Below are 27222 nucleotides of genomic sequence, written 5' to 3' on the forward strand. Positions count from 1 at the left end.
AAATAGAACCCACCCATATTCTGTGTTACTAGATTAAAGGTGATAATTTTGACATCATCAATGTCTGCTCAAATGTATCCTGTATCTCTCCAGGCACACCACCTCCTGGTGGGCACAAGGCAGGGAGGCTGGAGGACCAGGCAGACGTAAGCCCAATGAATGTGGAGAGGGAGTCTGGGAGAGCAGGCAGACCCAAATGATGCCAGGATGGCAGGTGATCAATCAGTACTTCTTAATAGTGTCTTTTAAATGGCCATCCGATTTAAATTGGAGGATGTTAATACAGTTAAAGACTCCATCTTTAAAATAACTAGATCAAAATCAATTAATCAGGTAGAACAGAGGTGGTAGGACAACATGTTATAGCAACATGTCGTTGCTATAACATATAGGAAGAGGTGAACCCCATTGTGATTCATAATGACCAATCTGCAGTAAGTGTTGGCTGCTCAAAAAAATTAAGCCTGGGGTTGATGAGCTGGAGTCTGAGGTTCAGTCATTGCAACACATCATGAAGGAGATTGTGATCCATGAATCAGACACAACCCATTAATTACTCATCTTGAATTTGATCCAGTTGTCAGGGAGAGAATGGTGTGACTGTAAATGAGACAGGTAGAGGGATGCAGAGGTTACTGCTGGAGGATTCTCAGCTTATAAACTTGTCTAATAGGCAGAGGCTTCCTGCTTACACAAGGGTGGGGACTACAGAGACCATTCAACTTGAGGGGGGAGGGAGAGAACAAAGAGAAAGATAGATTCCATGGAGGAAGACATTGTTCATCACAATGAAGACAAAAAAAAGGTTTGTTGTTTGCGCAGTGCTAAGGAACTTAGTTGTCATTGTCCATGTATGCAATCAGGTAGGATGTGAAAGGAGGATTATTTGAGATACTTTGAGCATATCGAAGTAACAACAGAACCACATAAGAAATAATCCTCAGATTGAAAAAGAGTAAATAACGTGAAATAAATGCCTGGCTCAAACATAATTGAGGTAGAAATGTATTCCTATTCATCGAGCAGAGGAATGGGTACAGAGGGAAGGGAGAGCTGTTCCACTGCTACAGAAATTCATGGTGGAGGATGCTGCAAGTGTTCCAATGATAACATTTGGCCAAGTTTTAAACAGGAGAGAAGAACTTGTATCAATCCCTATCACAAGAAATAAAGTATTGTAAAAAAAAATAACAGAACTAAAGGCAAACAAGTTTCCAGGTGCAGATGGCCTGAAGCTAAATGTCATTGAATGATGGTAGAGCCATTAGATTAAGCTTTACCAAATTCCTTGAATTCTAGGAGGGACTAATGAATTGGAAAACCACAAAGGGAATGCATTGTTCAAAATGAAGGAGAGGGGAAAAAAAATCAAGAAACCATAGACCAGTTGGGCAAACTGGTGTCTAAATCAAGGAATAAATAGCTCATCGTAGAGTTATACAGCAGGGACATAGGATCCCAACTTCTCCATGCCAACCAAGTTGACTACCTGAGTTACACCCATTTACTTGCATTTGGCCCCTATCCCTCTAAACATTTCCTCTCCATGGAAACAATGATTTGCTGGAGAAATTCAATCTCGTCAGAGAAGGAATAGCCTTAAAATTAAAGACTGTGAAATCTGGCCATCTGACATTTTAGCCACTTCTGTGACATAGTTCTGATTGTTATTACAGGAAATGAAGTAGTTGGGTGGCAAAATAATAATTATTATTATTGAGGTATATAATTATTATTGATGTTAATTGATGGTTAAGTATTATCAACAGTGCTGGGGATACCTCCCTTACTCCCCTTTCATGAGATTAAAATCTCAAAGCTAGACAATAAGAGGGAGCAGATGGGATGTCAATCTAAGTCAGGAGTCCCTCACCATGAAGCTCTCTCTCAACATTGTGCTGGAGGATAAACCTGGTACCTTTGGGCTCAAATTTCTGATGCAGTGAGGTTCTTATAGACCTATTTCATTAACAGCGATGGAAGATTCACCACCAAAATAATAGTTTTGAAATGGTGCCATTAGTCAAGTATTAAGGCCCTCTTGAACAAGAGAAATGAAACCCAGAGCCATTGAGTGATATACACAACCCTCAAAACAGAAGTGAGGGCATCTTTCGTAGTTGTGGCATTTGCAACCCCGAGCTAGAAGCTCACATGGTTTATAAGAAACTGGGGTTGGCAACTGTTTAAAGTTTCAATAACTGATCATGTTTTCCAAGAATTAAGTCTAACCTCATTGGTGAGGTGATTTCATGTGATTTTATATTTATAACCGAAGACAGAAGGCATCTTAAAAACCAGAAGAAGCCAGAAGAAAACTGCAGAAGTTGAGAAGTCAAGACCCTGTGGCACACACAGAAGTAAAACAGTAATCTCTGGAATGAGAGGGAGATACTGGTCAATACTATATCGCAGCAGCCAGAACACAGTTGTTACACCCTTGTGAAACAAGAGGTTGAATTACAGTAACCAGAATAGAGGGCAGCCACATCATGAAAAGAAGCTTCAGAATTCTGAAGAAACTAGGAGGGAGTGAAGAAAGCTAGTATGAGGGTTTATGAAGAAATCTCTTCTTGAGGAAACAAAGAGTGAATCAGTGTTAAAAAGCTCTTCATATCTGCTTTAAGCACAATTTAAAATAACTTGATGTTTTGTAATCAATTCTGAACTACAATTTAATAGACCTTCAAGTTCAACAATACAGGGCCTTAAAATTAACTTTTCAAACTCAAGTTTTAACTGAAATAGTTTAGACATCGTACACACACATTTATATGAATAGTGGGGTTTAAGCTTAGAGTTAAGTAAGTTTAGAGTTAAGTGAGAACTGTTATGTGGTTAAAAGTTTCATAAAAACTTGTAGCAGCAGCTACACTACAAACTGAAGGATCGCACAACCAGATGGGTTGAGTTCAGTGAGCAAAAAATGGATTTATTGCAGGCTGCCTGGCTGATCTTATACTCCCAGCCTGAACGTGGCTGAGCACCGCGCTGGGGGGCCCCGACGTCACCGGGGCGTCACATGGGTTGCAAAGCGCGGGCTTCTGAGCCCAGTGCCGAGGTTGGGAGGAAACCCCCGCCGCATGCGTGACAAGCAGGGCTGGTTCGCCTGCCTAATGGCGTACCGCCACAAACTATTACTTTGGTGGCGAATCTTCCATCGCTGTTAATGAAATAGGTTTATAAGAAGCACATTCAACAGGATCTTTCCCTTTTTTCAAAATAAAAGATATATAAGCCTCATTAAAAGATGATGGAAGCTATCCATCTTTAAAAGAACACTGAACATAAGTGAGGTACAAGCCATTTGGAGAAGGATATACAGAATTCAACTGGATAATCATCTGGTCCTGGAGATTTACCAGATTGTAAGGAGAAAATAGCTGCTACTCTTTCCTCCTGAGAAATAGGAGCCTCTAGACTTGTACGATTATTCTGAGAAAGTGAAGGTAAATTAAGGTGATCCAAAAAATCTGACATTAAAGTATAATAATTATTAAATTCATAAGTGTAAAGGTTGGAATAATATTTTCTGAAAGTATCATTTATTTTTAAAAAATTAGTAGTGGTTTTGGCATCTCTCTGTAATCTTATTAATTTGTTTTAGGGAGTGGTGTAGATTGGGTATTAAAAACATTTTATTTGAGACAATTTTACCTCTTTTGGACAATTGAGGGTAAAATTTAACTTCCCTAATAATATTTTTTTCAGATATCTAGACATTTTATTCAGTCTAAGCTCTCTAATTTTCCACAGAAACATTCTTGATTTACTTTTTGTTTTTAAACTTTCTCATATTGGCTCAATATCAATTATTTATAGAGATCTGATGGACTTGAGAATAGCTTCATTCGTTAAGAGTGATTGGGAACATAACCTGGACTTGTCACTCACAGAGGAGGACTGGGATATTGTTTTAAATCTGATTAATTAATCCTCCTTCTGTGCGCGACATTTGCTTACTGCAGTTCAAAGTGGTCCATAGAGCACATATTTCAAAATTTAAACGACCTGGCTTTTATTCTGATATTGATTCATTATGTGATATGTAACATTTTTATTGATACTTATGTTTTGGACTTGCTCTAGTTTAGGAGATTATTGGAAAAATTATTTTCTGTTATTTTTAGGGTCAAATTACCCCTTAATTGCTCTATTTGGTTCTTCTCATGAAGAGGAAATAGTATGGTCTTCATCTCAGAAGCGAAATTTAGCATTTACCTCATTAACGGGCAGTTTTGATGAAATGGAAAGACAGGAACTCACCTCAATGGCCTTCCTAAGTTTAGAAAAAAATTAGATACAATGTTAAAGATGTAAAAGTGAATGTTTACAAGACATGGAGTATGACCATAATTTAACGAATTAGGGTGTTTGGATGGTCCCAAGCAGCACTGTCTGGTTTCCAAATGTCTTTAATTCCTAAGTATTTTAGATATACAAGTAAACCTTGATTAAAGGGAGGGTCTTTTTATTCTTTTGATTGAGAGGAGAACACACAATTTACATCTGATTTATTTAAGTATTATTTGAGAAGTATTAATTGTTTGTCTTTTTTTATCTTTCACTCTATGTTTTGGTTCAACAAGTGTGTATTTTTTATATTAAACTCAATAAGAATATTCTAAAAAGAAAAGAAAACAGTAATTTTTTTGGTTTGTGTGTTTGAAATAGAGGACATATGGTAATTTGTAATGTTTGTCACCAAGTTGCAGGAGGCATATTCAACTAAACAAGTTAATGAGTCATGATAGCTTCTGTCATTACATTAATTTTCTGTGGGATTCTGTAATTTGGAATTCACCGGATTAAGTACTTCCTTGTTGAAGGTTTCTCCAACCTTTGTACATCCACTATTCTCTCAAAACAAAATATCTGTATCTTATTAAGCAGTGATGATTCCTTACATCAACCCAACCCAAACAATAGAATCTGTTCATTTTGCAGCTGCACTAATACTGCATCATAAACAGATGGCTCTGATTACCTTTGGACATCCACCCACAGTGACCTATGACCTTTCCTGGGTGACAGGTAACTCTCTTGAGGTTCAAAGTTCAGATTTGTTGTCAGAGCACATAAATGACATCACATACAACCCTGAGATTCTTTTATCTGCAGGCCAGGCAGAATTTCTACTTATCGGTAGTGTAAAAAATCTGTACTCAAAAAAAGCAATATATACACAAAGAAGAGAAATACAAACAAGGAAATAAATGTAAACAAGTTGATTGTGCATTACAGAAAATAAATATTCAATAATAAATAATTGAAAAGTAAGGTTCCTTCATGGAGTCTCTGATTGAGTTTGTTGTTGAGGAGTTGATGATGATGGAGGGGTAGCAACTGTTCCTGAACCTGGTGGTGCGAGTCTTGTGGCACCTATACCTCTTTCCTGATGGTAGCAGTGAGAAAAGTGCGCGTCTTGAGTCGTGTGGATCCTCGATGATTGTTGCTGTTCTCCGACGGCAGCGGTCTATGTAAATTTTCTCAATGGTGGGGAGAGTTTTGCCTGTGATGTACTAGGGCTGTATCCACTACCTTTACGGTGCTTTCCGCTCAGAAATATTGTTGCTCCCAAAACTGGCCATGATGCAGCCAGTCAACACACTTTTGACCACACCTCTGTGAAAGTTTGCCAAGGTTTCCGAGGTCAGACAAAATCTCTGCAAACTCTGGAGGAAGTAGAGTCGCTGATGTACTTTCTTCACAATGACATCTGCTGGATCCAGGAAAGGCCCTCCAAGATAGTGACTCCCAGGAAATTAAATGTGCTCACCCTGTCCACCTCTGATCCCCCATTGATCAGTGGATCATACACCTCTGGTTTACCCTTCCTCAAGTCCACAGTCAGCTCCTTGGTTTTGGTGGCATTGAGTGTGAGGTTGTTGTTAGCACAATATTCAGCCATTTCTAATCTCCCTACTGTATCACCTCATTTTCTATAACCCACTACTGTGGTATCCTCAGCAAATTTGTAGATGGAGTTAATGCCTTACTGAGCACACAGTCATAGGTGTGAAGCGCGGTGAGTTAAGAACGCAGCTCTGTGATGATGGAAGTGGTACTGATGGAGATTATGGAGTAGATGTTCTTACCATCCTTACTGATTGTGGCCTGGAGGTGAGGAAATCAAGAATCAAATTACACAGTGAGGTATTGAGGCCCACTGATTTTGTTGATCAGTTTTGAGGGGATAACGGTGTTGAATGCCAAACTGTAGTCAATAAAGAGCATCCTTATGTATGTGTCTTTGCTGCCTAGATATTCCAGGGCTTTGTGTAGAGACAGTGAGGTGGCATCTGCCGGAGACCTGTTTCTGTGCTGGGAAAATTGGAAGAGATCCACATCACCGCTCAGACAGCAGCTGATAACAGCCTCACAAAACATTTCATCACTGCGGATGTGAGTGCTACTGGTCAGCAGTCATTTAGGCAGGTTATCAACTCTTCTTGGGCACAAGTTGGATTAAGGCCTGTTTGAAACAGGTTGGTACCACACCTTGCTGGAGTGAGATGTGGAACATATCGTGAATACGTTGGCAAGTTGGTAAACATATGTTTTCAGTATTCGGCCGGGTACTCCGAGTGGACTAAGGGAAAAGGTTGCATTATTGTCAAGTAATACTACATTTAGAATGTAACACATGAAATTCTTTAATTTTTGTCTACCCAGAGAGTTGCCACTTTATCCAGTGCCCCTCACAGAAATCTACAGCACCTGGTGCTCCTAGGCGGTCTCCCCTCCAAATACTGTCCAGACCTGAGCCTCCTTAGCTTCCAAGATCAGACAATCCCAGGTCTATTCAGGCTATTAGGTGCAGATGCCTTCCTTGGAATCGCTCTCCTAAAGGCAGCCTGTTCACCATCCTCGGATACTGACAGTAAAGAATCATCAGGGGTCATGGAGGTGCACAGTGGTTCTTCCTTATTCTGCTGGTCAAATTGGGTGCTGGGAGTGAAGCTTTGCTGTCTTCCACTGCACTGGATTTGATTTTGGAGCAGCTTATGTCATTTAGGCCCTGCCACAGCTGACGGGGATCCTTCATTGCTTTCATTCTCGGACTGAATCTCTACTTGGCCCTGGTTGGTCATACCTGCTACGTGTAGTGCCTGGATCTCCGGACTTAAATACCTGTCATCTGGCTCTCAGAAGGAAATCCTCTTTTCACAATTGCAGAGCTTAGCAATGGACTTCTTCCATTTTAATGGTGGTCAAAGTTAATGAAGAGCTTATGATAAAACATCACGAGGTAAGCATATTTTCAGTTACTATTATTGATACAGTAGGTTAAAAGTTGGAATCAAATTCATGTCACTACACCACGACAACTTCAAATCACTTTATTTTAAGCTAGTAAGCCATTATTTGAATTTGAAAAGTTATGGGCAGCCCCTTGATACGATAACTCACAAGACCGTCACTGTCTAATTGCCATTTGCAAGAATATTTTAAGTATAGTCAAAAATGATTGAGGGATGAGTCAGTGAATAAGACTGTAGCCAAAAGCCAAACTATGAATTACCTATTGTCAGTATGCGAAAATGAAATTGTGAAATTTCATTGTTCCATTTAGAACAGTACTTACAACTGAAAGAGCTTACTGTGTTTGGCATAATTCATACATCAGAAGACCTTTCATCCTATTGCTCAGAGAGACAGTGTGGATGATATTTTTCCAGCACTTGAGTTATACAAATCAGGCATTCTATTCTGAGCAAACAATAATGCTGTAAAAACACGCCAAAATGTTGGAAGAACTTAGCCAGTCTATTCGGTGTCCATAAAAAGCAAAGATATATTGTTGACATTTCGGACCTGAGCCCTTCTTTAAGGAATAAGCAGAATGAGCCAGAATTCAGACAGTGTCGGCCGGGGGCAGGAATCCAGCCCAACAAAGGGTGTTCATTGGATGTGATAAGGGGAGAAGTAAGAATTTAGTGTGTTTGTGCAAAAGGAGACGTGGAAGAGAGTGACAGAGATGGGGAAAGAGGGGAGGGGTTTAATGAAAGGCAGAGAAGTTAATATTGATGTCATCTGGTTGGAGGGTGCCCAGTCAGAAGATAAAGTGTTCCTCCAGTTTGCGGGTGGTCTCAATCTGGCAGTGCGTGAGACCATGGACAGACATGTCAGCAATGGGAATGGAATGCAGAATTGAAATGGGTGGCTACTGGGAGATCCACGCTATTATGGGGGAACAGAGCCAAGGCGCTCAACAAAGCGATCCAGTCTCTCTGATGTAGAGGAGACCACTACAGGAGCACTGGTTGCAATAGATGTCCCCTGCAGATTCACAAAGAAATGTTGCTTCACTTGGAAGGTCTTTTTGGGGCCCCGAATGGTGGTGAGGGAGAAGGTGTGGGCGCAAGTGGAGCATCTCCTGCGGACACAGGGGTAGGTACCAAAGGGTCGATGGTGGAGTGGGAGGAGTGGACAAGGGAATCACAGAGGTAGTGGTCCCTGTGGAAGGTAGAGAGGACAGGAGACACATATTTACTAGTAGCAGGATCAAGTAGTAGGTGGCGGAAATGGCGGAGGAGGATGTGTAGGATGCGGAGGCTAATGGCCTGGTAGGTGAGGTCAAGAGGAATCCTGTCCTTTTTGTGCATGGGGGAGGAGGGGGCCAGGGCAGATGTTTGAGTAATGGAGGATATGCAGGTGAGTACTGATTTGATGGTGGTAGAGGGAAAGCCACATTGTTGAAGAAAGAGGACATCTCTGATTATCTGGCATGGATAATAATGCAGAGGTACTCAATGGGGCAGAAATGGACAGTTAATATTTTGGGTTGTGACAAAAAATGGGTAGGGAAAATAACAAGGATAATAAGGGGCTGAGGATGGGCCAAGAAGTGATCAAATATACAGGGCAGAAGAAGGTGGGAGAGATGGAGAGCCAGGTTGGGGTGGGGGGGGGGGGAGGGGGAGGTTAGAGAGAAAATGAGAATGGGAGCAGGTAAAGGACAGATGGAAACAGACATCTGGATGTTGGTGGAGGTTACCTGAAATAGGAAAATATTCATGTCATTAGGTTTAAGGCTACCCAGGAGAAATATGAAATTTTGGTCTTCAAGTTTGCATTGATCCTTGCCCTGACAATGGAAGAACATACATATCTGGGTGGGAGTGGTGAGAGGAATTAAAATGCTGGAAACCAGTAATTCCAGTTTGGACCTGCAGACAGAGCACCAGTACTTGGCAAACAGTTGCCTGATCTGCATTTAGTCTCGCTGATGTCAAGTGCACTGAATACAATCGTCATCCAAAGAGATTATTAGATGGACAATGGAAATTATACAGGGCCTTGTTTAAAACTTCCTTGAAGAAATGTATCATCCTGCAAATCTCTGGCCCATGATTGTGAAATGGAAAGGGAGTGTTTAGGATGTTATAGAGAACTTTGACTCCATACGTTAGGAACACAAGTGGCAGAAGGGCACCACAGTCTGACATTCCTGTTCCATTAAGCATTTCCTGCCCCATCTGTGGAAGGGGCTGGAGTTCCCACAATGGCCTCAGCAGCTACCTGAGAACCCACAAAAGCCCAATCCCAAGCAACGGCTTAAGAGATGATTGACAGTGAGACAGAGAAAGCATCTGATATTTGCAGGAACATATGTGAAAAATATTTGATACATTAATATTAATCCTCATCAGGATGAGGATCAGGTGCTGATCAAGGACAAAAATTTGATTATGATGCAAAATCATAAATTGTTTGAGAAAGCAAACTGATGAAGTTGAGAGTTTATTGTCAAGTATATAAGTAAAATGTACAGATGCAATGTAATTCCAGTTTTCTGCAGCTACACAGGTACATCAACTAACAAACAAGAAGTATAAATTAACAATGCATCATGAGCGATAAATATTCAGTTATAAAAGTGCAAAATGTGTTCTTCTTCAATCGTGCAAAGTGTTGTGGGAACTCAGTGGATCAGGCTGTGTCAGGACTGAGAAAAGAGAGGGTAAATGGGACAGTATTAAAGGGAGAGGAGGGGGGTCAAAAGAGCAGTGAAAGATGCCGTGGGGGGGGGGGGTCAGAAGAGGGGTGAAAGATGCTGCGGGGGGGGGGGGGTCAGAAGAGGGGTGAAAGATGCCAGACGAATGCCACCAGGTGAGGTGGAGTTGGGAAATAGAGACAGGAAAATGAGAGGTGGGTTTCATAATGGATACTGTCATGATAATGAATATGCATGATATGTATTAACCTGACCAGAAGTCAGATGGTATGCACTGGAGGTGGAGGGTGTAGGATGATGAAATAAGAAAAGCAGGAAAATAAAGACACTGAGATGTTCAACTGGTAAAGCATGTGGTGATGGTGTTATTAATTTCACATTTCGGGCCACAAATGTGACATTGGCAACGAGGATAAACATTTTGGATTTTAAATGTGATAAACATTTTGGATTTTGAATCGGTGGCTTTGAGCTGGAAGGTTTTCTTCATGGCAGTCACAGAAGCTGAATTTCTAGCACTTCGAGGTGTTCCTCATTTTGACCCGATGGGTGATGCAAGCACTGTGAGTGTGAAGTGGAAGGCATGGCTGGAAGAATTTGAAGCCTACGCCGACAGTCGTGCCTATTTCTCGATAGCAGTACGGTGGAACAGAAAGCGCAGCGGAGGGCGTTACTTCTCTTCACCGCAGGACCCACAGTTCGGGAAATTTAAGACGCTTTTGAATACTGGAAGGAAGGAGGAATACCAGAAAGCCGTAGATGCATTGAATGCACACTATGTGGTGACACCGAATGCTACATTTCAACGCCATTTGATTCGCAAAACAAAACAAGAAGATGGAGAAACGGTTGCCCAGTACGTGACGAGATTGCGACAACTGGCTGTGGGATGCAATTACGTGGTAGCTGATTTGGACAACCAGTTATTGGATCAAGTTGTGCAGCACTGCAGATCAGACAAACTCAGAAGGCGACTGCTGGAAAAAGGGGGTGAGTTGAAACTTACCAGTGCTTTAACAATGGCTGCTGCATTAGAGGCTGTTGAGGGGCAATTTCATACCATGAAACTGAAAGACAACTCAAGCCAGCCCAGTAAAGACAAAGTTGGTCAACAAGTAAATAGGCTCTCGCATAGCCATAGCCAGCCAAGAAATATGCCGACTCATGACTTGGAGTGTTACAGATGTGGAAACAGAGGTCAGTTTGGAAAAGACCCATGCTGCCCAGCAAAAGGCAAAGTTTGTAGAAAGTAAGGACCACTTTGCAAAGAAGTGCAAAAGCAAGTCAAATGAAAACCAGAATGGGAAGAGTACAGCTTCTAAGGGCAAAGCTTGGGGGAAAGGAAAGTATCCTGGAAAGAAAGGCACTATTCGCCATATAGAAGGTGACCCAGAAAGTGACGATGATGATGATAACCAGGATGGGCAGAAATACTATCAGTTTACATTGAATGATGTATATCATGAGAAGGTCCCAGTGATAATTGGTGGTGTGACAGTTCCGGTCATTGTAGACTCAGGCAGTGACAGTAATGTAATTGACCGACACTTATGGGAGAAATTGAAAAGAAAAAAGATCCTTTGTACATCAAAGAAGTGTTCAAAGAAACTGTATCCATACACAGCAACCATTGGATATTTCACTGCGACTGTTGAAGCTGGTGACAAGCACACTGAAGCAGAGTTTGTTGTCATAGACGAGAGGGGAGAACCATTGCTGAGTAGACACACGGCGCAAGACCTGGCAGTACTTCATATTGAAGCTCGTGTCAATTCAGTTCAGTCATACAAGGATATGAAGCAAGAATTCCCCGCAGTTTTTCAGGGAGTAGGAAAGCTGAAAGGTCGACAACTAAAGCTAGCAGTGGACAAAACGGTCCAAGGCGCAACCAATGCGCAGAACTCCATTTGGACTTCGTGGGATAGTCGAGGCCAAAATCAAAGAGTTGATCGAGCAAGACATTACTGAACCTGTAGAACATTCAACACAATGGGTCAGCCCAGTAGTGATCGTGCCCAAACCAAATGGTGACAGAAGACTGTGTGTTGATATGAGGATGGCCAATGAAGCTATAATTTGAGAACGACACCCCATACCAACAGTGGAGGAAGTACTTCATGAGTTAACTACCAGTCAGGTGTTCTCAAAAATTGATTTAAAATGGGGCTATCATCAATTAGAGCTGGACCCAGAATCCAGGGACGTGACAACATTTGTGACTCACTGTGGATTGTACTGGTGCAAGAGACTATCATTCGGCATCAATGCAGCTCCTGAGATCTACCAGTACAAAATCCATCGAGTGATTCAAGGCATTCCTGGAGTTGCCAACATTTCTGATGATGTCATAGTCCATGCAGCTACAAAGGAAGAGCATGACAGATGGTTGAGGCGTGTGCTATCCAGACTACAGGGGGAAGGCCTTACCGTGAATGGAGACAAGTGCCAGTTTGGTGTCTCAGAGATGGACTTCATGGGACACAGGCTTACACGGGAAAGACTGAACCCAGCTGATGCCAAGGTGAAAGCTGTTGCAGATGCATGTAAACCCCAGAATGTAAAGGAGATGAGGAGCTTCTTGGGATTGGTTAATTATTGCGCAAAGTTCATCCCTAACTTTGCTACACTGGCAGAACCACTGAGGAAACTAACCAGGAAAGGTGTACCATTCCATTTTGGCTCTGAGCAGAAGGAAGCATTCACAGCTCTGAAACAAAGTCTGACGAATGCCGATACTCTTGGGTATTATGATCCGGCTGCACCAACCAAAGTCATAGCGGATGCTAGTCCTGTTGGTTTAGGAGCCGTGTTGGTCCAGATGCGTAATGTGGGACCAAGAATCATTGCCTATGCCAGAAGATCTTTGACAGATGTGGAAAGGAGATATTCTCAGACAGAGAAAGAAGCACTCGGACTTGTATTAGCCTGCGAGAGATTCCATGCATATTTGTATGGCATTGAATTTGAACTCATCATGGACCATAAACCATTGGAGGTGATCTATGCCGCCAGGTCCAAACCGTGTGCCAGGATAGAACGATGGGTGCTCAGACTCCAACCGTACAAGTACAGAATAGTTCACATTGCCGGGAAAGCAAACATTGCTGATCCGCTGTCAGGATTGTTGAAAGATGGATGCCCACAATCCAAGTCAGAATTGGGGACAGAAGGAGAGAGCTTTGTACACTTCGTAGCTATTCAGTCAACACCGGAAGCTGTGACACTGAGGGAAGTTGAGAGAGAGTCTGAACATGACCCAGAACTCGTGGAAGTTAGAGAATGTATCCAAAGTGGACAATGGGACAAGTGCATTCACAAGGCATATATTCCCATTAGAGACGAACTTTGTTGCATCGGGCAGTGTGTGTTGAGGGGTTGTTGATTGGTGATACCATAGAGGTTGAGACCGAAGATCGTATCATTAGCTCATGAAGGACACCTAGGTATTGTTGGTACCAAGCAAAACCTCAGGAGTAAAGTATGGTGGCCAGGTTGTGATAAAGATGCAGAGAAATTTGTCAAAACCTGCCATGGGTGTCAACTCACAAGTAGGAGTAATCCTCCAGAGCCGATCCGGAGTACGCAACTCCCGACAGGACCGTGGATCGATGTAGCTGTTGATTTTCTCGGACCTTTACCAACTGGTGAGACAATCATGGTAGTGGTAGATTACTACAGCAAATACTATAAGTACTCTGTGATGAGGTCAACGACCACTGAAAAAACAATACAAGCATTGGCAGAGATCTTCGCGAGATATGGATTGCCTGTTACGCTATACTCTGACAATGGTCCACAGTTCATTTCAGAGACATTTGCTGAATACATGAGGACCACAGGTATCCACCATCATAAAGTAACTCCTAAATGGCCGCAAGCCAATGGAGAAGTAGAGAGACAAAATCAGTCCATCGAAAAACGATTACAGATTGCTCATGCAGAAGGACAGAACTGGAGAGAAGCATTGCTATCCTATGTAGCTGTCTATCGGGCAACGCCTCATGCAACCACAGGAAAAAGTCCAGCAGAAGTACTTTTTGGGAGGAAAATCCGCACAAAAATGCTCGAAATAAAGGAAATCAGGGACGACAGATGAGGGACCACGATGCTGAAAAGAAGGGAGCTGCAAAGCTATATGCAGACTCAAAGCGTGGGGCCAGGTACTCAGACATCATGCCTGGAGATAATGTTCTGGTGAGGCAAGAGAGTGGTGGTAAGCTAGACACACCTTATTACCATCAACCCTACACTGTTGTATCCAGAAGTGGCAGTATGGTGACAGTCAAGTCTCCAACTGGAGTCCTGTACAAAAGAAACGTGTCTGGTGTCAAAAAGTACCAATCCAGAGCGACACCGAGTGAAGTGGTTGGAAGTCCAATACGAGATGCTCAACCTGAGGGACCAGATGATGTTCCAGAGGTAGTTACCAGCATTCCCGATGAAGTGGCCAGAGTACCAGAAACACCAGAGGCCGCAGCGAGCAGTGTTTCCGGTGCTGAGAGTGAACAACCAAGTTGCGACAGTAGCATTGCAGGAAGGCCGAGACGGGACAGGAAACCACCTAAGCGATATGAAGATTTTGTGCCATATTTCTAATCGTGCTCGCATTATCACGAAAGTGAAAGTTTGTGATAGTTGGAATGAGTTTCAATGAAGCGCAGTAATGTTACTCACCAAGGAAGAGAAATGATGATGGGAACATTTGGACAGTGATTTGTACATGTATGAGTGCTGTATGAATTGCATTTTTGTTTAGTCGACTATTTGGTATTAAATGAAAAAAAAAACACAAAAGTATTGGAATTTAAACATGTGAGGTGTATAAATTTAAATGTTTACATTTTGCATATGAGGTGACCATTGTATTAGTATAATTACAGAAGAACAGTTGAGCTATTATATTACATTTGGTTATAACATGTTTATGTTACATTTTGTGAAGAGGGAATTTGAAGTTGTTTTGTTGGTTCAGAAGGCAGAAAAATGCTATTGATAGTGTTAAAGTGTTTACATTTAAACATAAAGATATAAAGTTTATTTCTGGTGAAAGGAGGGATGTCATGATAATGAATGTGCATGATATGTATTAACCTGACCGGAAGTCAGATGGTATGCACTGGAGGTGGAGGGTGCAGGATGATGAAATAAGGAAAGCAGGAAAATAAAGACACTGAGATGTTCAACTGGTAAAGCATGTGGTGATGGTGTTATTAATTTCACATTTCGGGCCACAAATGTGACAGATACCTGTTTCCAGCTTATTTCTCAACACTCAGGAAATTTAAGTAGACATTTTCCAGAGTGACTCTTCCTTTGCATGTCTGACATGATGTGCTTAACAACAGCATATCAGATAACACAATTCCTCATGCAACACATCTCTTGTTGAACTGCCAAGTAAATTAGACCATATTCTCCAACAACTGATGCAACATCAAAAAGTATAACTTGTTTCATTGTGATACAAATGGCAAGGGTGAGAAAAAAAAGTCCTTGCCTGTGTTTCTGTTTCAGACTTGGAACTGAAATATATTACTGTGTGACATTACTTATGATTAATTTGATTATTTAATGTATTTATCCTTGTGTGTATACATCCAATCAAAGATCAACACCTGAGCTGATCTTCTTCATAGAAAATTAAATTGAACAACACTTATGATCTGTGGAGTGTGCGGCACTTTTCAGCGATCCATCCTGCTTTCTTTTCATTCTTTTCTCCTTTTCTTATTTTTCCTTTTCTTTGGGCTTTTTACTTGGGTGGGTGGGGGTTGGGTCTTGACCATCGTGGAGTAGATACTGGATCTAATTTTTAATTTTGTAATTGACTGCATATATGGTCAAAAATTTTAAATGAACTATTGAAAAAAGGAAATGCCTTCAACACACCAGAGATATGTTTTAGACCAGGGGTGTCAAACTCAAATTCACGGAGGGCCAAAAAAAAAACTTGGACTAAGTCGAGGGCCGAACTAAATATTTATTGAAAATTTTCAACAACATCTGCATGTTTTCTCTTCTTTCAACATATGTAATGTTAAACTTTAGGATATAACTTTAGGAGGATAATGTTACAGGTCAGAAGTAGGTAGCTCAAGTTCACCCTTTGCTTGACCTGAGGGAAACATATTTGGATAATTTTGCCTGCATCAGGACTCAGCATTTCCTGCTCACTCCTCAGGCTCTAGGTCTCTATTCACCCTCAACCCACCATCCCTCTACCTGACCAGTCCTTTACCCAACCTCTACTCACCCCTCACTCCACTCGCTCTGCCTCTACCCACCCCATCCTATACATGCCCCTCTACTGCCTCTCCCCTCAACCTGTTCCTCCCTCTACCCATCTCTCACCCTCTAATCACCCCTCCCCGACTCGCCCTGCCCCTCCCCTTTTACCTCTTCCCTATCCACCCCTCCTACTCATCCCTCCCTCTAACTGCCCCTCGCACCACCATAACTTCCCCTGCCCATTACTCCTCACCTACACCCTCTGCCCACCTCTGCTTACCCACCCACTCAGGCCCAGTGCGCTGCCGATCAGTCTTTGTGGAACAGTGGGGGCCGTGCGCAGCCTGCCATGTCCGTCGCGCCGACAGGAAATCACAGGCGCTCGCCCATCCGCCGCACCGCTCGACAGGTGGGAGAAGTGACTGGTTGTGCGGGGAGCCTTCCAACTGGCTTGCCGGCTGATGACATCGACAGACTTCTCGTGTTACAATTTTGTTTTCCCCGTTCTCAAAGTTTGCACGGTCAACCTGCAACACTCTTGCTCCCTCTGCGTCCTGTGGATCTGATGCCGGGTGTTGTTAGGATTCTCAGCAGAAGGTTTGTGGAACTTTACCATTCTGGATTCCTTTTTGAGAATATTCTGGCCATCTTTTAAGGGGGGTGGTTTTAGGGGGGAGGGGATAGTTAGGGGGTGGGGAAGGATGTGCAATGAAGGAGGAGGATGGTGGGGGTGACATTACCAAAAAACAGCATCGGCTCTCGCTGCAGGGCGGGCCACCTCTCATACATTTTTGAAATGATCTTGCGAGCCAAATATAATTATATCGCGGGCCAAATTTGGCTCACGGGCCAGAGTTTGACATGTGTGTTTTAGACCTCTCTGGATGTTTCCCATCTAATGTTCTTTGGCTTGGCTTCGCGGACGAAGATTTATGGAGGGGGTAAAAAGTCCACGTCAGCTGCAGGCTCGTTTGTGGCTGACAAGTCCGATGCGGGACAGGCAGACACGGTTGCAGCGGTTGCAGGGGAAAATTGGTTGGTTGGGGTTGGGTGTTGGGTTTTTCCTCCTTTGCCTTTTGTCAGTGAGGTGGGCTCTGCGGTCTTCTTCAAAGGAGGTTGCTGCCTGCCAAACTGTGAGGCGCCAAGATGCACGGTTTGAGGCGTTATCAGCCCACTGGCGGTGGTCAATGTGGCAAGCACCAAGAGATTTCTTTAGGCAGTCCTTGTACCTTTTCTTTGGTGCACCTCTGTCACGGTGGCCAGTGGAGAGCTCGCCATATAACACGATCTTGGGAAGGCGATGGTCCTCCATTCTGGAGACGTGACCCATCCAGCGCAGCTGGATCTTCAGCAGCGTGGACTCGATGCTGTCGACCTCTGCCATCTCGAGTACTTCGACGTTAGGGATGAAAGCGCTCCAATGGATGTTGAGGATGAAGCGGAGACAACGCTGGTGGAAGCGTTCTAGGAGCCGTAGGTGGTGCCGGTAGAGGACCCATGATTCGGAGCCGAACAGGAGTGTGGGTATGACAACGGCTCTGTATACGCTTATCTTTGTGAGGTTTTTCAGTTGGTTGTTTTTCCAGACTCTTTTGTGTAGTCTTCCAAAGGCGCTATTTGCCTTGGCGAGTCTGTTGTCTATCTCATTGTCGATCCTTGCATCTGATGAAATGGTGCAGCCGAGATAGGTAAACTGGTGGACCGTTTTGAGTTTTGTGTGCCCGATGGAGATGTGGGGGGGCTGGTAGTCATGGTGGGGAGCTGGCTGATGGAGGACCTCAGTTTTCTTCAGGCTGACTTCCAGGCCAAACATTTTGGCAGTTTCCGCAAAGCAGGACGTCAAGCGCTGAAAAGCTGGCTCTGAATGGGCAACTAAAGCGGCATCGTCTGCAAAGAGTAGTTCACGCACAAGTTTCTCTTGTGTCTTGGTGTGAGCTTGCAGGCGCCTCAGATTGAAGAGACTGCCATCCGTGCGGTACCGGATGTAAACAGCGTCTTCATTGTTGGGGTCTTTCATGGCTTGGTTCAGCATCATGCTGAAGAAGATTGAAAAGAGGGTTGGTGCGAGAACACAGCCTTGCTTCACGCCATTGTTAATGGAGAAGGGTTCAGAGAGCTCATTGCTGTATCTGACCCAACCTTGTTGGTTTTCGTGCAGTTGGATAATCATGTTGAGGAACTTTGGGGGACATCCGATGCGCTCTAGTATTTGCCAAAGCCCTTTCCTGCTCACGGTGTCGAAGGCTTTGGTGAGGTCAACAAAGGTGATGTAGAGTCCTTTGTTTTGTTCTCTGCACTTTTCTTGGAGCTGTCTGAGGGCAAAGACCATGTCAGTAGTTCCTCTGTTTGCGCGAAAGCTGCACTGTGATTCTGGGAGAATATTCTCGGCGACACTAGGTATTATTCTATTTAGTAGAATCCTAGCGAAGATTTTGCCTGCAATGGAGAGCAACGTGATTCCCCTGTAGTTTGAGCAGTCTGATTTCTCGCCTTTGTTTTTGTACAGGGTGATGATAGTGGCGTCACGAAGATCCTGAGGCAGTTTTCCTTGGTCCCAACAAAGCTTGAAAAACTCATGCAGTTTGGCATGCAGAGTTTTGCCGCCAGCCTTCCAGACCTCTGGGGGGATTCCATCCATACCTGCTGCTTTGCCACTTTTCAGTTGTTCGATTGGCTTATATGTCTCATCCAGGGTGAGAACCTCATCCAGCTCTAGCCTTAGGGGCTGTTGAGGGAGCTGGAGCAGGGCGGAATCTTGGACTGAGCGGTTGGCACTGAAAACAGATTGGAAGTGTTCTGACCATCGGTTGAGGATGGAGATCTTGTCGCTGAGGAGGACTTTGCCGTCTGAGCTGCGCAGCGGGCTTTGGACTTGGGGTGAGGGGCCGTACACAGCCTTTAAAGCCTCGTAGAAACCCCTGAAGTCGCCAATGTCCGCGCTGAGCTGGGTTCGTTTGGCGAGGCTAGTCCACCACTCATTTTGGATCTCCCGGAGTTTGCGCTGAAGATGGCTGCATGCGCGACGGAAGGCTTGTTTCTTCTCTGGACAGGATGGCTTTGTAAGGTGAGCCTGGTGGGCAGCTCGCTTCTTTGCCAGCAGCTCCTGGATTTCCTGGCTGTTTTCGTCAAACCAGTCCTTGTTTTTCCTGGAGGAGAAGCCCAGTACCTCTTCAGTGGAGCAGTATGGTAGTCTAATGTTACTGCAGTACAATCCCACAAGAATATGAACTCCATTAGGTTGTACTCTTATTGATACCTATCCTCTCAACGTGACACTTCTCAAGTCTCATAAACTCACAAGACTACCCTGCCACTCTTCTGCTTTTGATTTACCTTCCCTCATCAGGCAGTATTCAGTCTACAGTTCAACTTGGCTTTGATGGCCAGAAATGACATGTAACCCTAGTGTTGTTTTTGCCAGATGATTTTAAAGGGAAGCCTTTGAATAATAAAGTGGTGTAGCAGCCCGCACACGGAGACATGGACAGCTCCACAAAATGGCCGACGAATGCGGCGACCGTGAGGACCTGGTGGGAGGGGTGACACCGGCCATCAACCCAGGTGACATCCACACGGCGACAAGATGGGAAACTCTTTCGGGAACCCCAGCCAGTCTGGGGCTAGCACTCTGATGACGCAGGGCCCTGACGTCAGTGCCAGGGGCCCATATAAGCATGAAGGCCAGAGCAATTAATCAGTCTCATTTTCCAAGGCTTTGGTGTGTATATGTGTGTGTCGTTCTTCTCCACACTCACTTGGTGTGTATGCTAGTGAAATAAATATTCGATTCTCTTAAAAGGCCAGGGAACCTAATTTTAGGAGAGAAAACAAGAAGTTGGTACAGAGAATCTGAACAGAGTAAACACATACTCATGAGCCACTATTAAGAATGCAGGATCAGATGACTCAATTATTCAATTAAACAAACATCCTGGAGACAAACTGCAAACATATTTGTGTTTTATTTCCACAAAATTCAATTTCACATCATTGAATATTTTCCATTTTCTAATGTTTATTTTTCTCCCATCTCATAAAATTAAATTATAATGATAAAGAGGCCACTGAAAATTTATTATTTGCCACAGCCTGTAGGGAGAATATTAATGTTGAAAGAGTCCATTTTTCATTTTAATTATTTATTTTTTGCAAGTAGTTATAATTTGAGCAAATTTTTGTACATCTCTTGATGACCTTGAGACTGCTTTCCTGAGTTGTCTTGAACTGCTGCAGTAGGAGTGTTAAAGGAACTCTTCCAGTGTTGTTAAAACTGCAATTGCTCAAATCTTCATAAGGTAATGATGAAGGAACGGTGATGTATTTCCATGTCAGAATGATTTGTAACTTGAAGGAGAAATTGGAGATAGTGGAAGTATCTGCAACGTTTGCATTTCCAAAAGGTGACGGTCAAAGGAGGCATGCAGAATTATGAATTGTCCTGCAGATACACAATAGACTCTGTCGACATAGGTTGCAGAGAGAGTGAATCGATGAATCAATAAATGCCAAAGCCAGAAAACAAAGCATCGCAATACTGTGAACTGGCTCACATGTCAGGATCCAGCATTTTGGAAGGCAGATGTCTAGGAGTCGGACTATGTGCAGTTCTGGTCACTCAGGTAGAGGAGGGATGTCATTAAGCTGGAGATGGTGCAGGAAAGATTCACAGGTGTATTATCTGGACTGGTAGATTAGAATTACAAGGAGACTGGATAGGCTGGAACTTCATTGGAGGATGACAAATGGAACCAGAAAAGGAGGACTTGATGAGCTGATGGAAGTAGATAGGGGAGGGGTAGACCAGGGGAGAAACAAAGATGAATAGGTGCTTGGGCAGATAAAATTGGAAAAGTAAGATACCCAAGTGGAACAGAAGGTAGATTTCTTTGAGTTTGCATTTGTCCTAACCCTAATAGTGGAGAATGCCGAGGACAGACGGGTTAACGTGAGTAGCTGAAGTGGTGAAACCAGAAGATTAAGATAATCATGGCCATTGTGGACAGAGTACAGGTAGTCCACAAAATGGTCACCTTGGCTCTGCTAGGTCTCTCTGTAGGAGGCCACATTGGGAACATTGAATGCAGTAGATCAGGTTGGAGGAGGCGTACATGAATCTTTGCCTCATTTGGAAGGGTTATTTCAGTCCCTACGTGGTGGTCAATGAGAAAAGTTTTAAGACATACAAGCACAGGAATAGGCCATTTCAGCCCATAAGCCCATGCCACCCAATTAACCTGCAATTCTCAATACATTTCAAATGGTGGGAGGTAACTGGAGCCCCCGGGGAAAACCCACGTAGACACAGGGAGAATGTACAAACTCCTTACAGACAGCATGGGATTTGAACCCTGGTCCTGAATACTGGCGTTGCACTAACCGCTACGCCAACCATGCTGCCATGCAGAGTCAAATTTTGTATCTCCTCCAATAGCAGGGGAAAGTGTCAGGGAGTGGGGAGGATGTCGAACCATCGGGATTTCACAACATTTAGACTTGTTTGATTCTAACTGCCCGTACCTGACACATACCTCCTTTCTTTTTCCTGATCAGACTTTTAATATTCCTTATCAACCAAAATTCAATAATGCTGCCAACCTTGCCCTTCGAACAGGATCCTTCGAACCTTGTCCCTGAACTCTTCCCATCTAAGTTTTGGAAGCCACTCCCTTGTCAGATGTCCTTTACTTTGCCCAATCAACTTTTAAGAGTTGCTATCTGATGGCATTGAATTTAGTCTTCCCCAAATACAGAACTTTTACCTGAGGGCCAGACCTATAATTTTCCATAACTACCTTCAAACTTAAGAGTATTGTGATTAGTGATGTCAAAGTTCTCCCCAACTAACACATCAACCACTTTCCCAGCCTGATATCTTAAGAGGAGATTGAGTATCTGCATACTGCTTCAGAGTATGTTTCTGGACACTATTGACAAATTCTGACGCTTCTAATCCCTTAACACTGTTTATTGCCGTGAACTAAAATATAGTAAAAAGCTTTGTTTTGCATGCAATCCAATAAATCTAACTAGTACGGCAGGTAATTTTAACAAATAAATAAATAGAAACATCAATGCAAGAAATAGTGTTGCAGTAGTCAAATAGTGCAGGGTATAGGGGGGTGTGGCTATGTGAAGGACCTAATGGGTTAGAAGAGCTCTCCGTGAAAGTGACTAAAAAGACGATTCAAAGTCACCAGACTAAAGATTTTATGTGCTAAAAATAGAAAATGACAGGGAGCATTTTTGCCAGGGTGAGAGCCATTCAAATGGGAAATAAATTGTTCTTGAGCATCGTGTTCTTAACCACATGAAGGGGGGGAGAAGAAAGTGAGAGTGGGTTGGAATGGGTTTTTTAATATTTTAGCAGCTCTTCAGATCCAGCTGGTTGTATAAGCGACTGTGATGGAGGGCAGGTTGGTTTGCCTGATGACATGACGTGCGTTTACCACTCTGCAGTTTCTTGTGGTCTTGAGTTGAGCAATTCCCATATCAAGCTGTGATGTGTCAATACTGAATATTTTCTATGATGCATCTGTAAAAGTCGCTAAAAAGACCTTGGAGATATGCCAAATTTCCTCAGGCTTCTTGGAAAATAGAGGCCCTCATGCACTCTTTTGGGTATAACATGATCATTTTTAGATGCAAGATTCTTACAGAACCTGACTGCAAATAACACAAGAAATGATCAAGCTACAGAGGCTACTGGATGTTGCAAAGTTGGAAGCATTCTTCAGGGTCAGGGCTGAACACTTAGCTGCAGAAGGTAGAATCTAAGCTTAAATGCTTAGGAAAAGGACATGACTCCATAATCTTCTGACACTGAGTCATGGTGTTTCCACTGAGTCACTTCTGCAATGTTTATCTTTGGTCATCTTATTGACCAAGCAAATTGTTCCAATAAATTTTAAACTGAATTTATTTCATAAACACCCAGATTCTTAATAACTAAGGCAGTAATAAGTTAATCAACAGAGCAGACTATTGATTATTGCAAGAAATGTTACTGTGGCTGTTTCAAATGTTTCGTTCCACAGTCCTCACAGAGGTATTACAACATTTTCTTTAAATAGTTTTTATTCTTTAAATAAAGAGATCCATTTGATTTTCCACAATATTTTAATGCTCATGTTACTATTTATTGGGTAGGCTAACTGGAATGCTATAACTTCCTTTGATAAAGTTCAGTTTTACAAGCTATTTTCAAGCACACACAACTTTGAAAGTAGAACACAAGGTGAAAAACAACCCTGAGGGCATCTTTTCATATCTGCATTGTTGTTAACCTTAATATTTATGATTTTATTTGGTCTAAATTTTTGTCATGGCCATAACCAGTTTAATCAGCATTCATAACGAGAATACATAACTAACATTTAAATAACATTATTAAAACATTTCAAAGCATTCAAAGACAAATAAACAGGAAAATAAATTGACCAAGCAAAATAAACTTTGATTAGAAAGGCTAACCAAAATGCTAGTTAATGAGGCAAGTTTTAAATATTATCTTGCAAGGACAGTAGAGAAAGAGAGAAAGGGGCCAGAAAATTATAAGGAGAATGGAACACTACAGGCTATGGCAATGAGAACTTTGCTTTAGTATAACATTTTAAAAATTGCCATTTTAGTTAAGCCATGAAAGACCCCAACAATGAAGACGCTGTTTACATCCGGTACCGCACGGATGGCAGTCTCTTCAATCTGAGGCGCCTGCAAGCTCACACCAAGACACAAGAGAAACTTGTCCGTGAACTACTCTTTGCAGACGATGCCGCTTTAGTTGCCCATTCAGAGCCAGCTCTTCAGCGCTTGACGTCCTGCTTTGCGGAAACTGCCAAAATGTTTGGCCTGGAAGTCAGCCTGAAGAAAACTGAGGTCCTCCATCAGCCAGCTCCCCACCATGACTACCAGCCCCCCCACATCTCCATCGGGCACACAAAACTCAAAACGGTCCACCAGTTTACCTATCTCGGCTGCACCATTTCATCAGATGCAAGGATCGACAATGAGATAGACAACAGACTCGCCAAGGCAAATAGCGCCTTTGGAAGACTACACAAAAGAGTCTGGAAAAACAACCAACTGAAAAACCTCACAAAGATAAGCGTATACAGAGCCGTTGTCATACCCACACTCCTGTTCGGCTCCGAAGCATGGGTCCTCTACCGGCATCACCTATGGCTCCTAGAACGCTTCCACCAGTGTTGTCTCCGCTCCATCCTCAACATCCATTGGAGCGCTTTCATCCCATAACGTCGAAGTACTCGAGATGGCAGAGGTCGACAGCATCGAGTCCACGCTGCTGAAGATCCAGCTGCGCTGGATGGGTCACGTCTCCAGAATGGAGGACCATCGCCTTCCCAAGATCGTGTTATATGGCGAGCTCTCCACTGGCCACCGTGACAGAGGTGCACCAAAAAAAAGGTACAAGGACTGCCTAAAGAAATCTCTTGGTGCCTGCCACATTGACCACCGCCAGTGGGCTGATAACGCCTCAAACCGTGCATCTTGGCGCCTCACAGTTTGGCGGGCAGCAACCTCCTTTGAAGAAGACCGCAGAGCCCACCTCACTGACAAAAGGCAAAGGAGGAAAAACCCAACACCCAACCCCGACCAACCAATTTTCCCCTGCAGCCGCTGCAACCGTGTCTGCCTGTCCCGCATCGGACTTGTCAGCCACAAACGAGCCTGCAGCTGACGTGGACTTTTACCCCCTCCATAAATCTTCGTCCGCGAAGCTAAGCCAAAGAAAAAGAAAGACATAACGTATGCAATAGTGTTGATGGTGTGATACGATACTTGCAATAGATGATGCTGACTATAATTTCTGATAATCATATAATGCACCAGAATATCATTGGTATTAGGGTATTAGAAGTAAAAGCAAAAGAGGTAAAGAAGAAACGTAAACAGTGGAGCCAGGCAGAGGTGAGGGAGGAGGTTTACCTGATATTGGAAAATTCAATGTTCATGCCATTGGGTTTAAGTCTGTTTAGGAGGAATATGATGTGTTGTTTCTCAGCCAGAAACTATACATGTGTGTGTGTGTTGTTTTTTTTTTTCAGATGTGATTAATTTAACAAGTGATATAATTCTGGTAACATTGCCTCTAAAATTTAGCTTGTCACTTCGACAATTTACGAAAATAAAACGCGTTGTGTGAAGAATTATGATTACTTTGGTATTTTGTAACTTAATAGACACTTTCAGGTGGCCAATTGCCCCACATGTTTAGGCAAAATGCGACTGTTTTGAGGCCACCTGAATGTGGCTCTTGAGGCGAGCTACGTAACCCTCCTCCGAGAGGGATAATCAGTTCAGCTCAGTGGCTCTCCCAGCCACCTGAATGCAGCTGGCTGAAAGCAGATGCTAAAGGGTCAGACTGCTGATCACAGCTGACACTGGGCAGGAGCCAGAGTGTGCTCAGAGCCGCCTCCTATGCGGGTGTGTCCTATGCGTTGCGCTTTAAACGCTGCTACCTGAATGGCAATTTAAAGGCCCGCTTCTGCTTTTTCTGGTGCATTCTTAGCGTAGAATGCACCTGAAAAAGCCTAATGAGGAATTGAATTAGAATTTTAACTCATTAACTCAATGGCCTAGATTCAAACTTAGCCAGGTTAACAAAAGTCCAAGTTTTCTATCATTGATAGACTGTTCTGTAGTGTCATTGGAATCATACAGAATTTTATTCTGCTTGAGCATAACCATGTATCCATAATGCGAGGACTATGCTTTCAAGATGCATAAGACTCCTGAGATTTATAGTGCAAATTAGAAACTCCAATTCCTCTCATCTCCAACTTTCCATTCTTTCGCATTAGGTGGATATCAGAAAGGATATCCAAGGGGTTGGGATGGGTGGGTGGGTTAGGGTTGGGGGGGTGGAGGATTATATCGGGTAAAATATTATGTACTTACTTGTATCTTTATTGTATGATTTATTGTGATTAATAAATAAAATTTGCAAGAAAAAGTACAAAGGGAAGAATTATTATGCAAAACAATGTTTTTCCAAAGGGAAACAAAACAGAAGTGAAAGCATGAGCATTATAACACACTATAGAAGAAATTGCCCTCAGTGATGCACTCTCGATTGGCATGGTAGCACAGAAAGACTATAAACCAACAGAACTTGAACAGCCAAGCATGAACATGGTCAAGCAGGATAAGAGGACTGTGTCATTGCATACAAATGGAACAAATATTCCTGTACCAACTACTATTCACTAGATGAAGCTCTTGTTTGTGATGCGCTTTGATTTAATTCAATACGTTCAGATGAGTTTTAAATTGGTTTATTTATTAACATGCAAAAAATTGTAACGATTATCTTTAACGTTCAATGAAATGTCTATAAATTACAATGTCTGTCATAATGATCTGTAGTAAAGTTTCATATGTAAATGATCAATGTATAAATGATCTGTGTTAATAGTCAACAAAAAATATGCAAGCCTCACTCACCTTTCTCCATCTATACTATCATATTGTTGGATGTGCCAACCGTACTGCAATACGTGAACCCACTGTGCAGGCCTGAACTGAAGACTCGTGCATGCACACATGAATCAAGGTGGCTGTGCCCGGCCTATGGACCCCGGGACGCTGCCTAACAAAGTACACACTTTTAGTCCCTAATTATTATAATGAGACATAATGTCTAGAATAATCATTACTATTATACAGTCAATTATAAATAGCAATCAAACACAATATTCCAACATTATCTTCTTTCTTCTGAAGGCCAGAGGTTACCAGCACATCGCCTTGCAAAAAGATTGATATTTACCACCACTCTGGACCAACGAAGTCTGTAATTTGTGTAGCGGCCAAGAAACAACAAAATAAAGTCAGTTGGGACTTGCCAAAGTTCTTCCGTCTCCACTAAAAGGCAGAGTTTGTTGCGTCTGATATTAGATCATTTCTGTCTTGGATTTGAAAGACTGACAGTGTTTTAACCACAAAGGATCAGTTTCTTCAACAAACACTGATTTGTAGTTCTCAATACAATATAGCTGATCAGAGGTACACCT

General features: G+C 42.8%; 1 long non-coding RNA gene across 1 annotated transcript; it reads left to right on the top strand.

Annotated features, from left to right (window-relative positions):
* The first annotated feature begins 457 nt into the window (after positions 1 to 457).
* LOC138741746 (uncharacterized) lies at positions 458 to 27075 on the top strand. Its single transcript, XR_011343731.1, has 3 exons — positions 458 to 805; positions 6676 to 7252; positions 26933 to 27075. It is a non-coding gene; the product is annotated as an uncharacterized lncRNA (long non-coding RNA).
* The last annotated feature ends 147 nt before the right edge of the window (positions 27076 to 27222 follow it).

Source organism: Narcine bancroftii, chromosome 8 (assembly GCF_036971445.1).
Source record: "Narcine bancroftii isolate sNarBan1 chromosome 8, sNarBan1.hap1, whole genome shotgun sequence".
NCBI classification, from domain to species: domain Eukaryota; kingdom Metazoa; phylum Chordata; class Chondrichthyes; order Torpediniformes; family Narcinidae; genus Narcine; species Narcine bancroftii.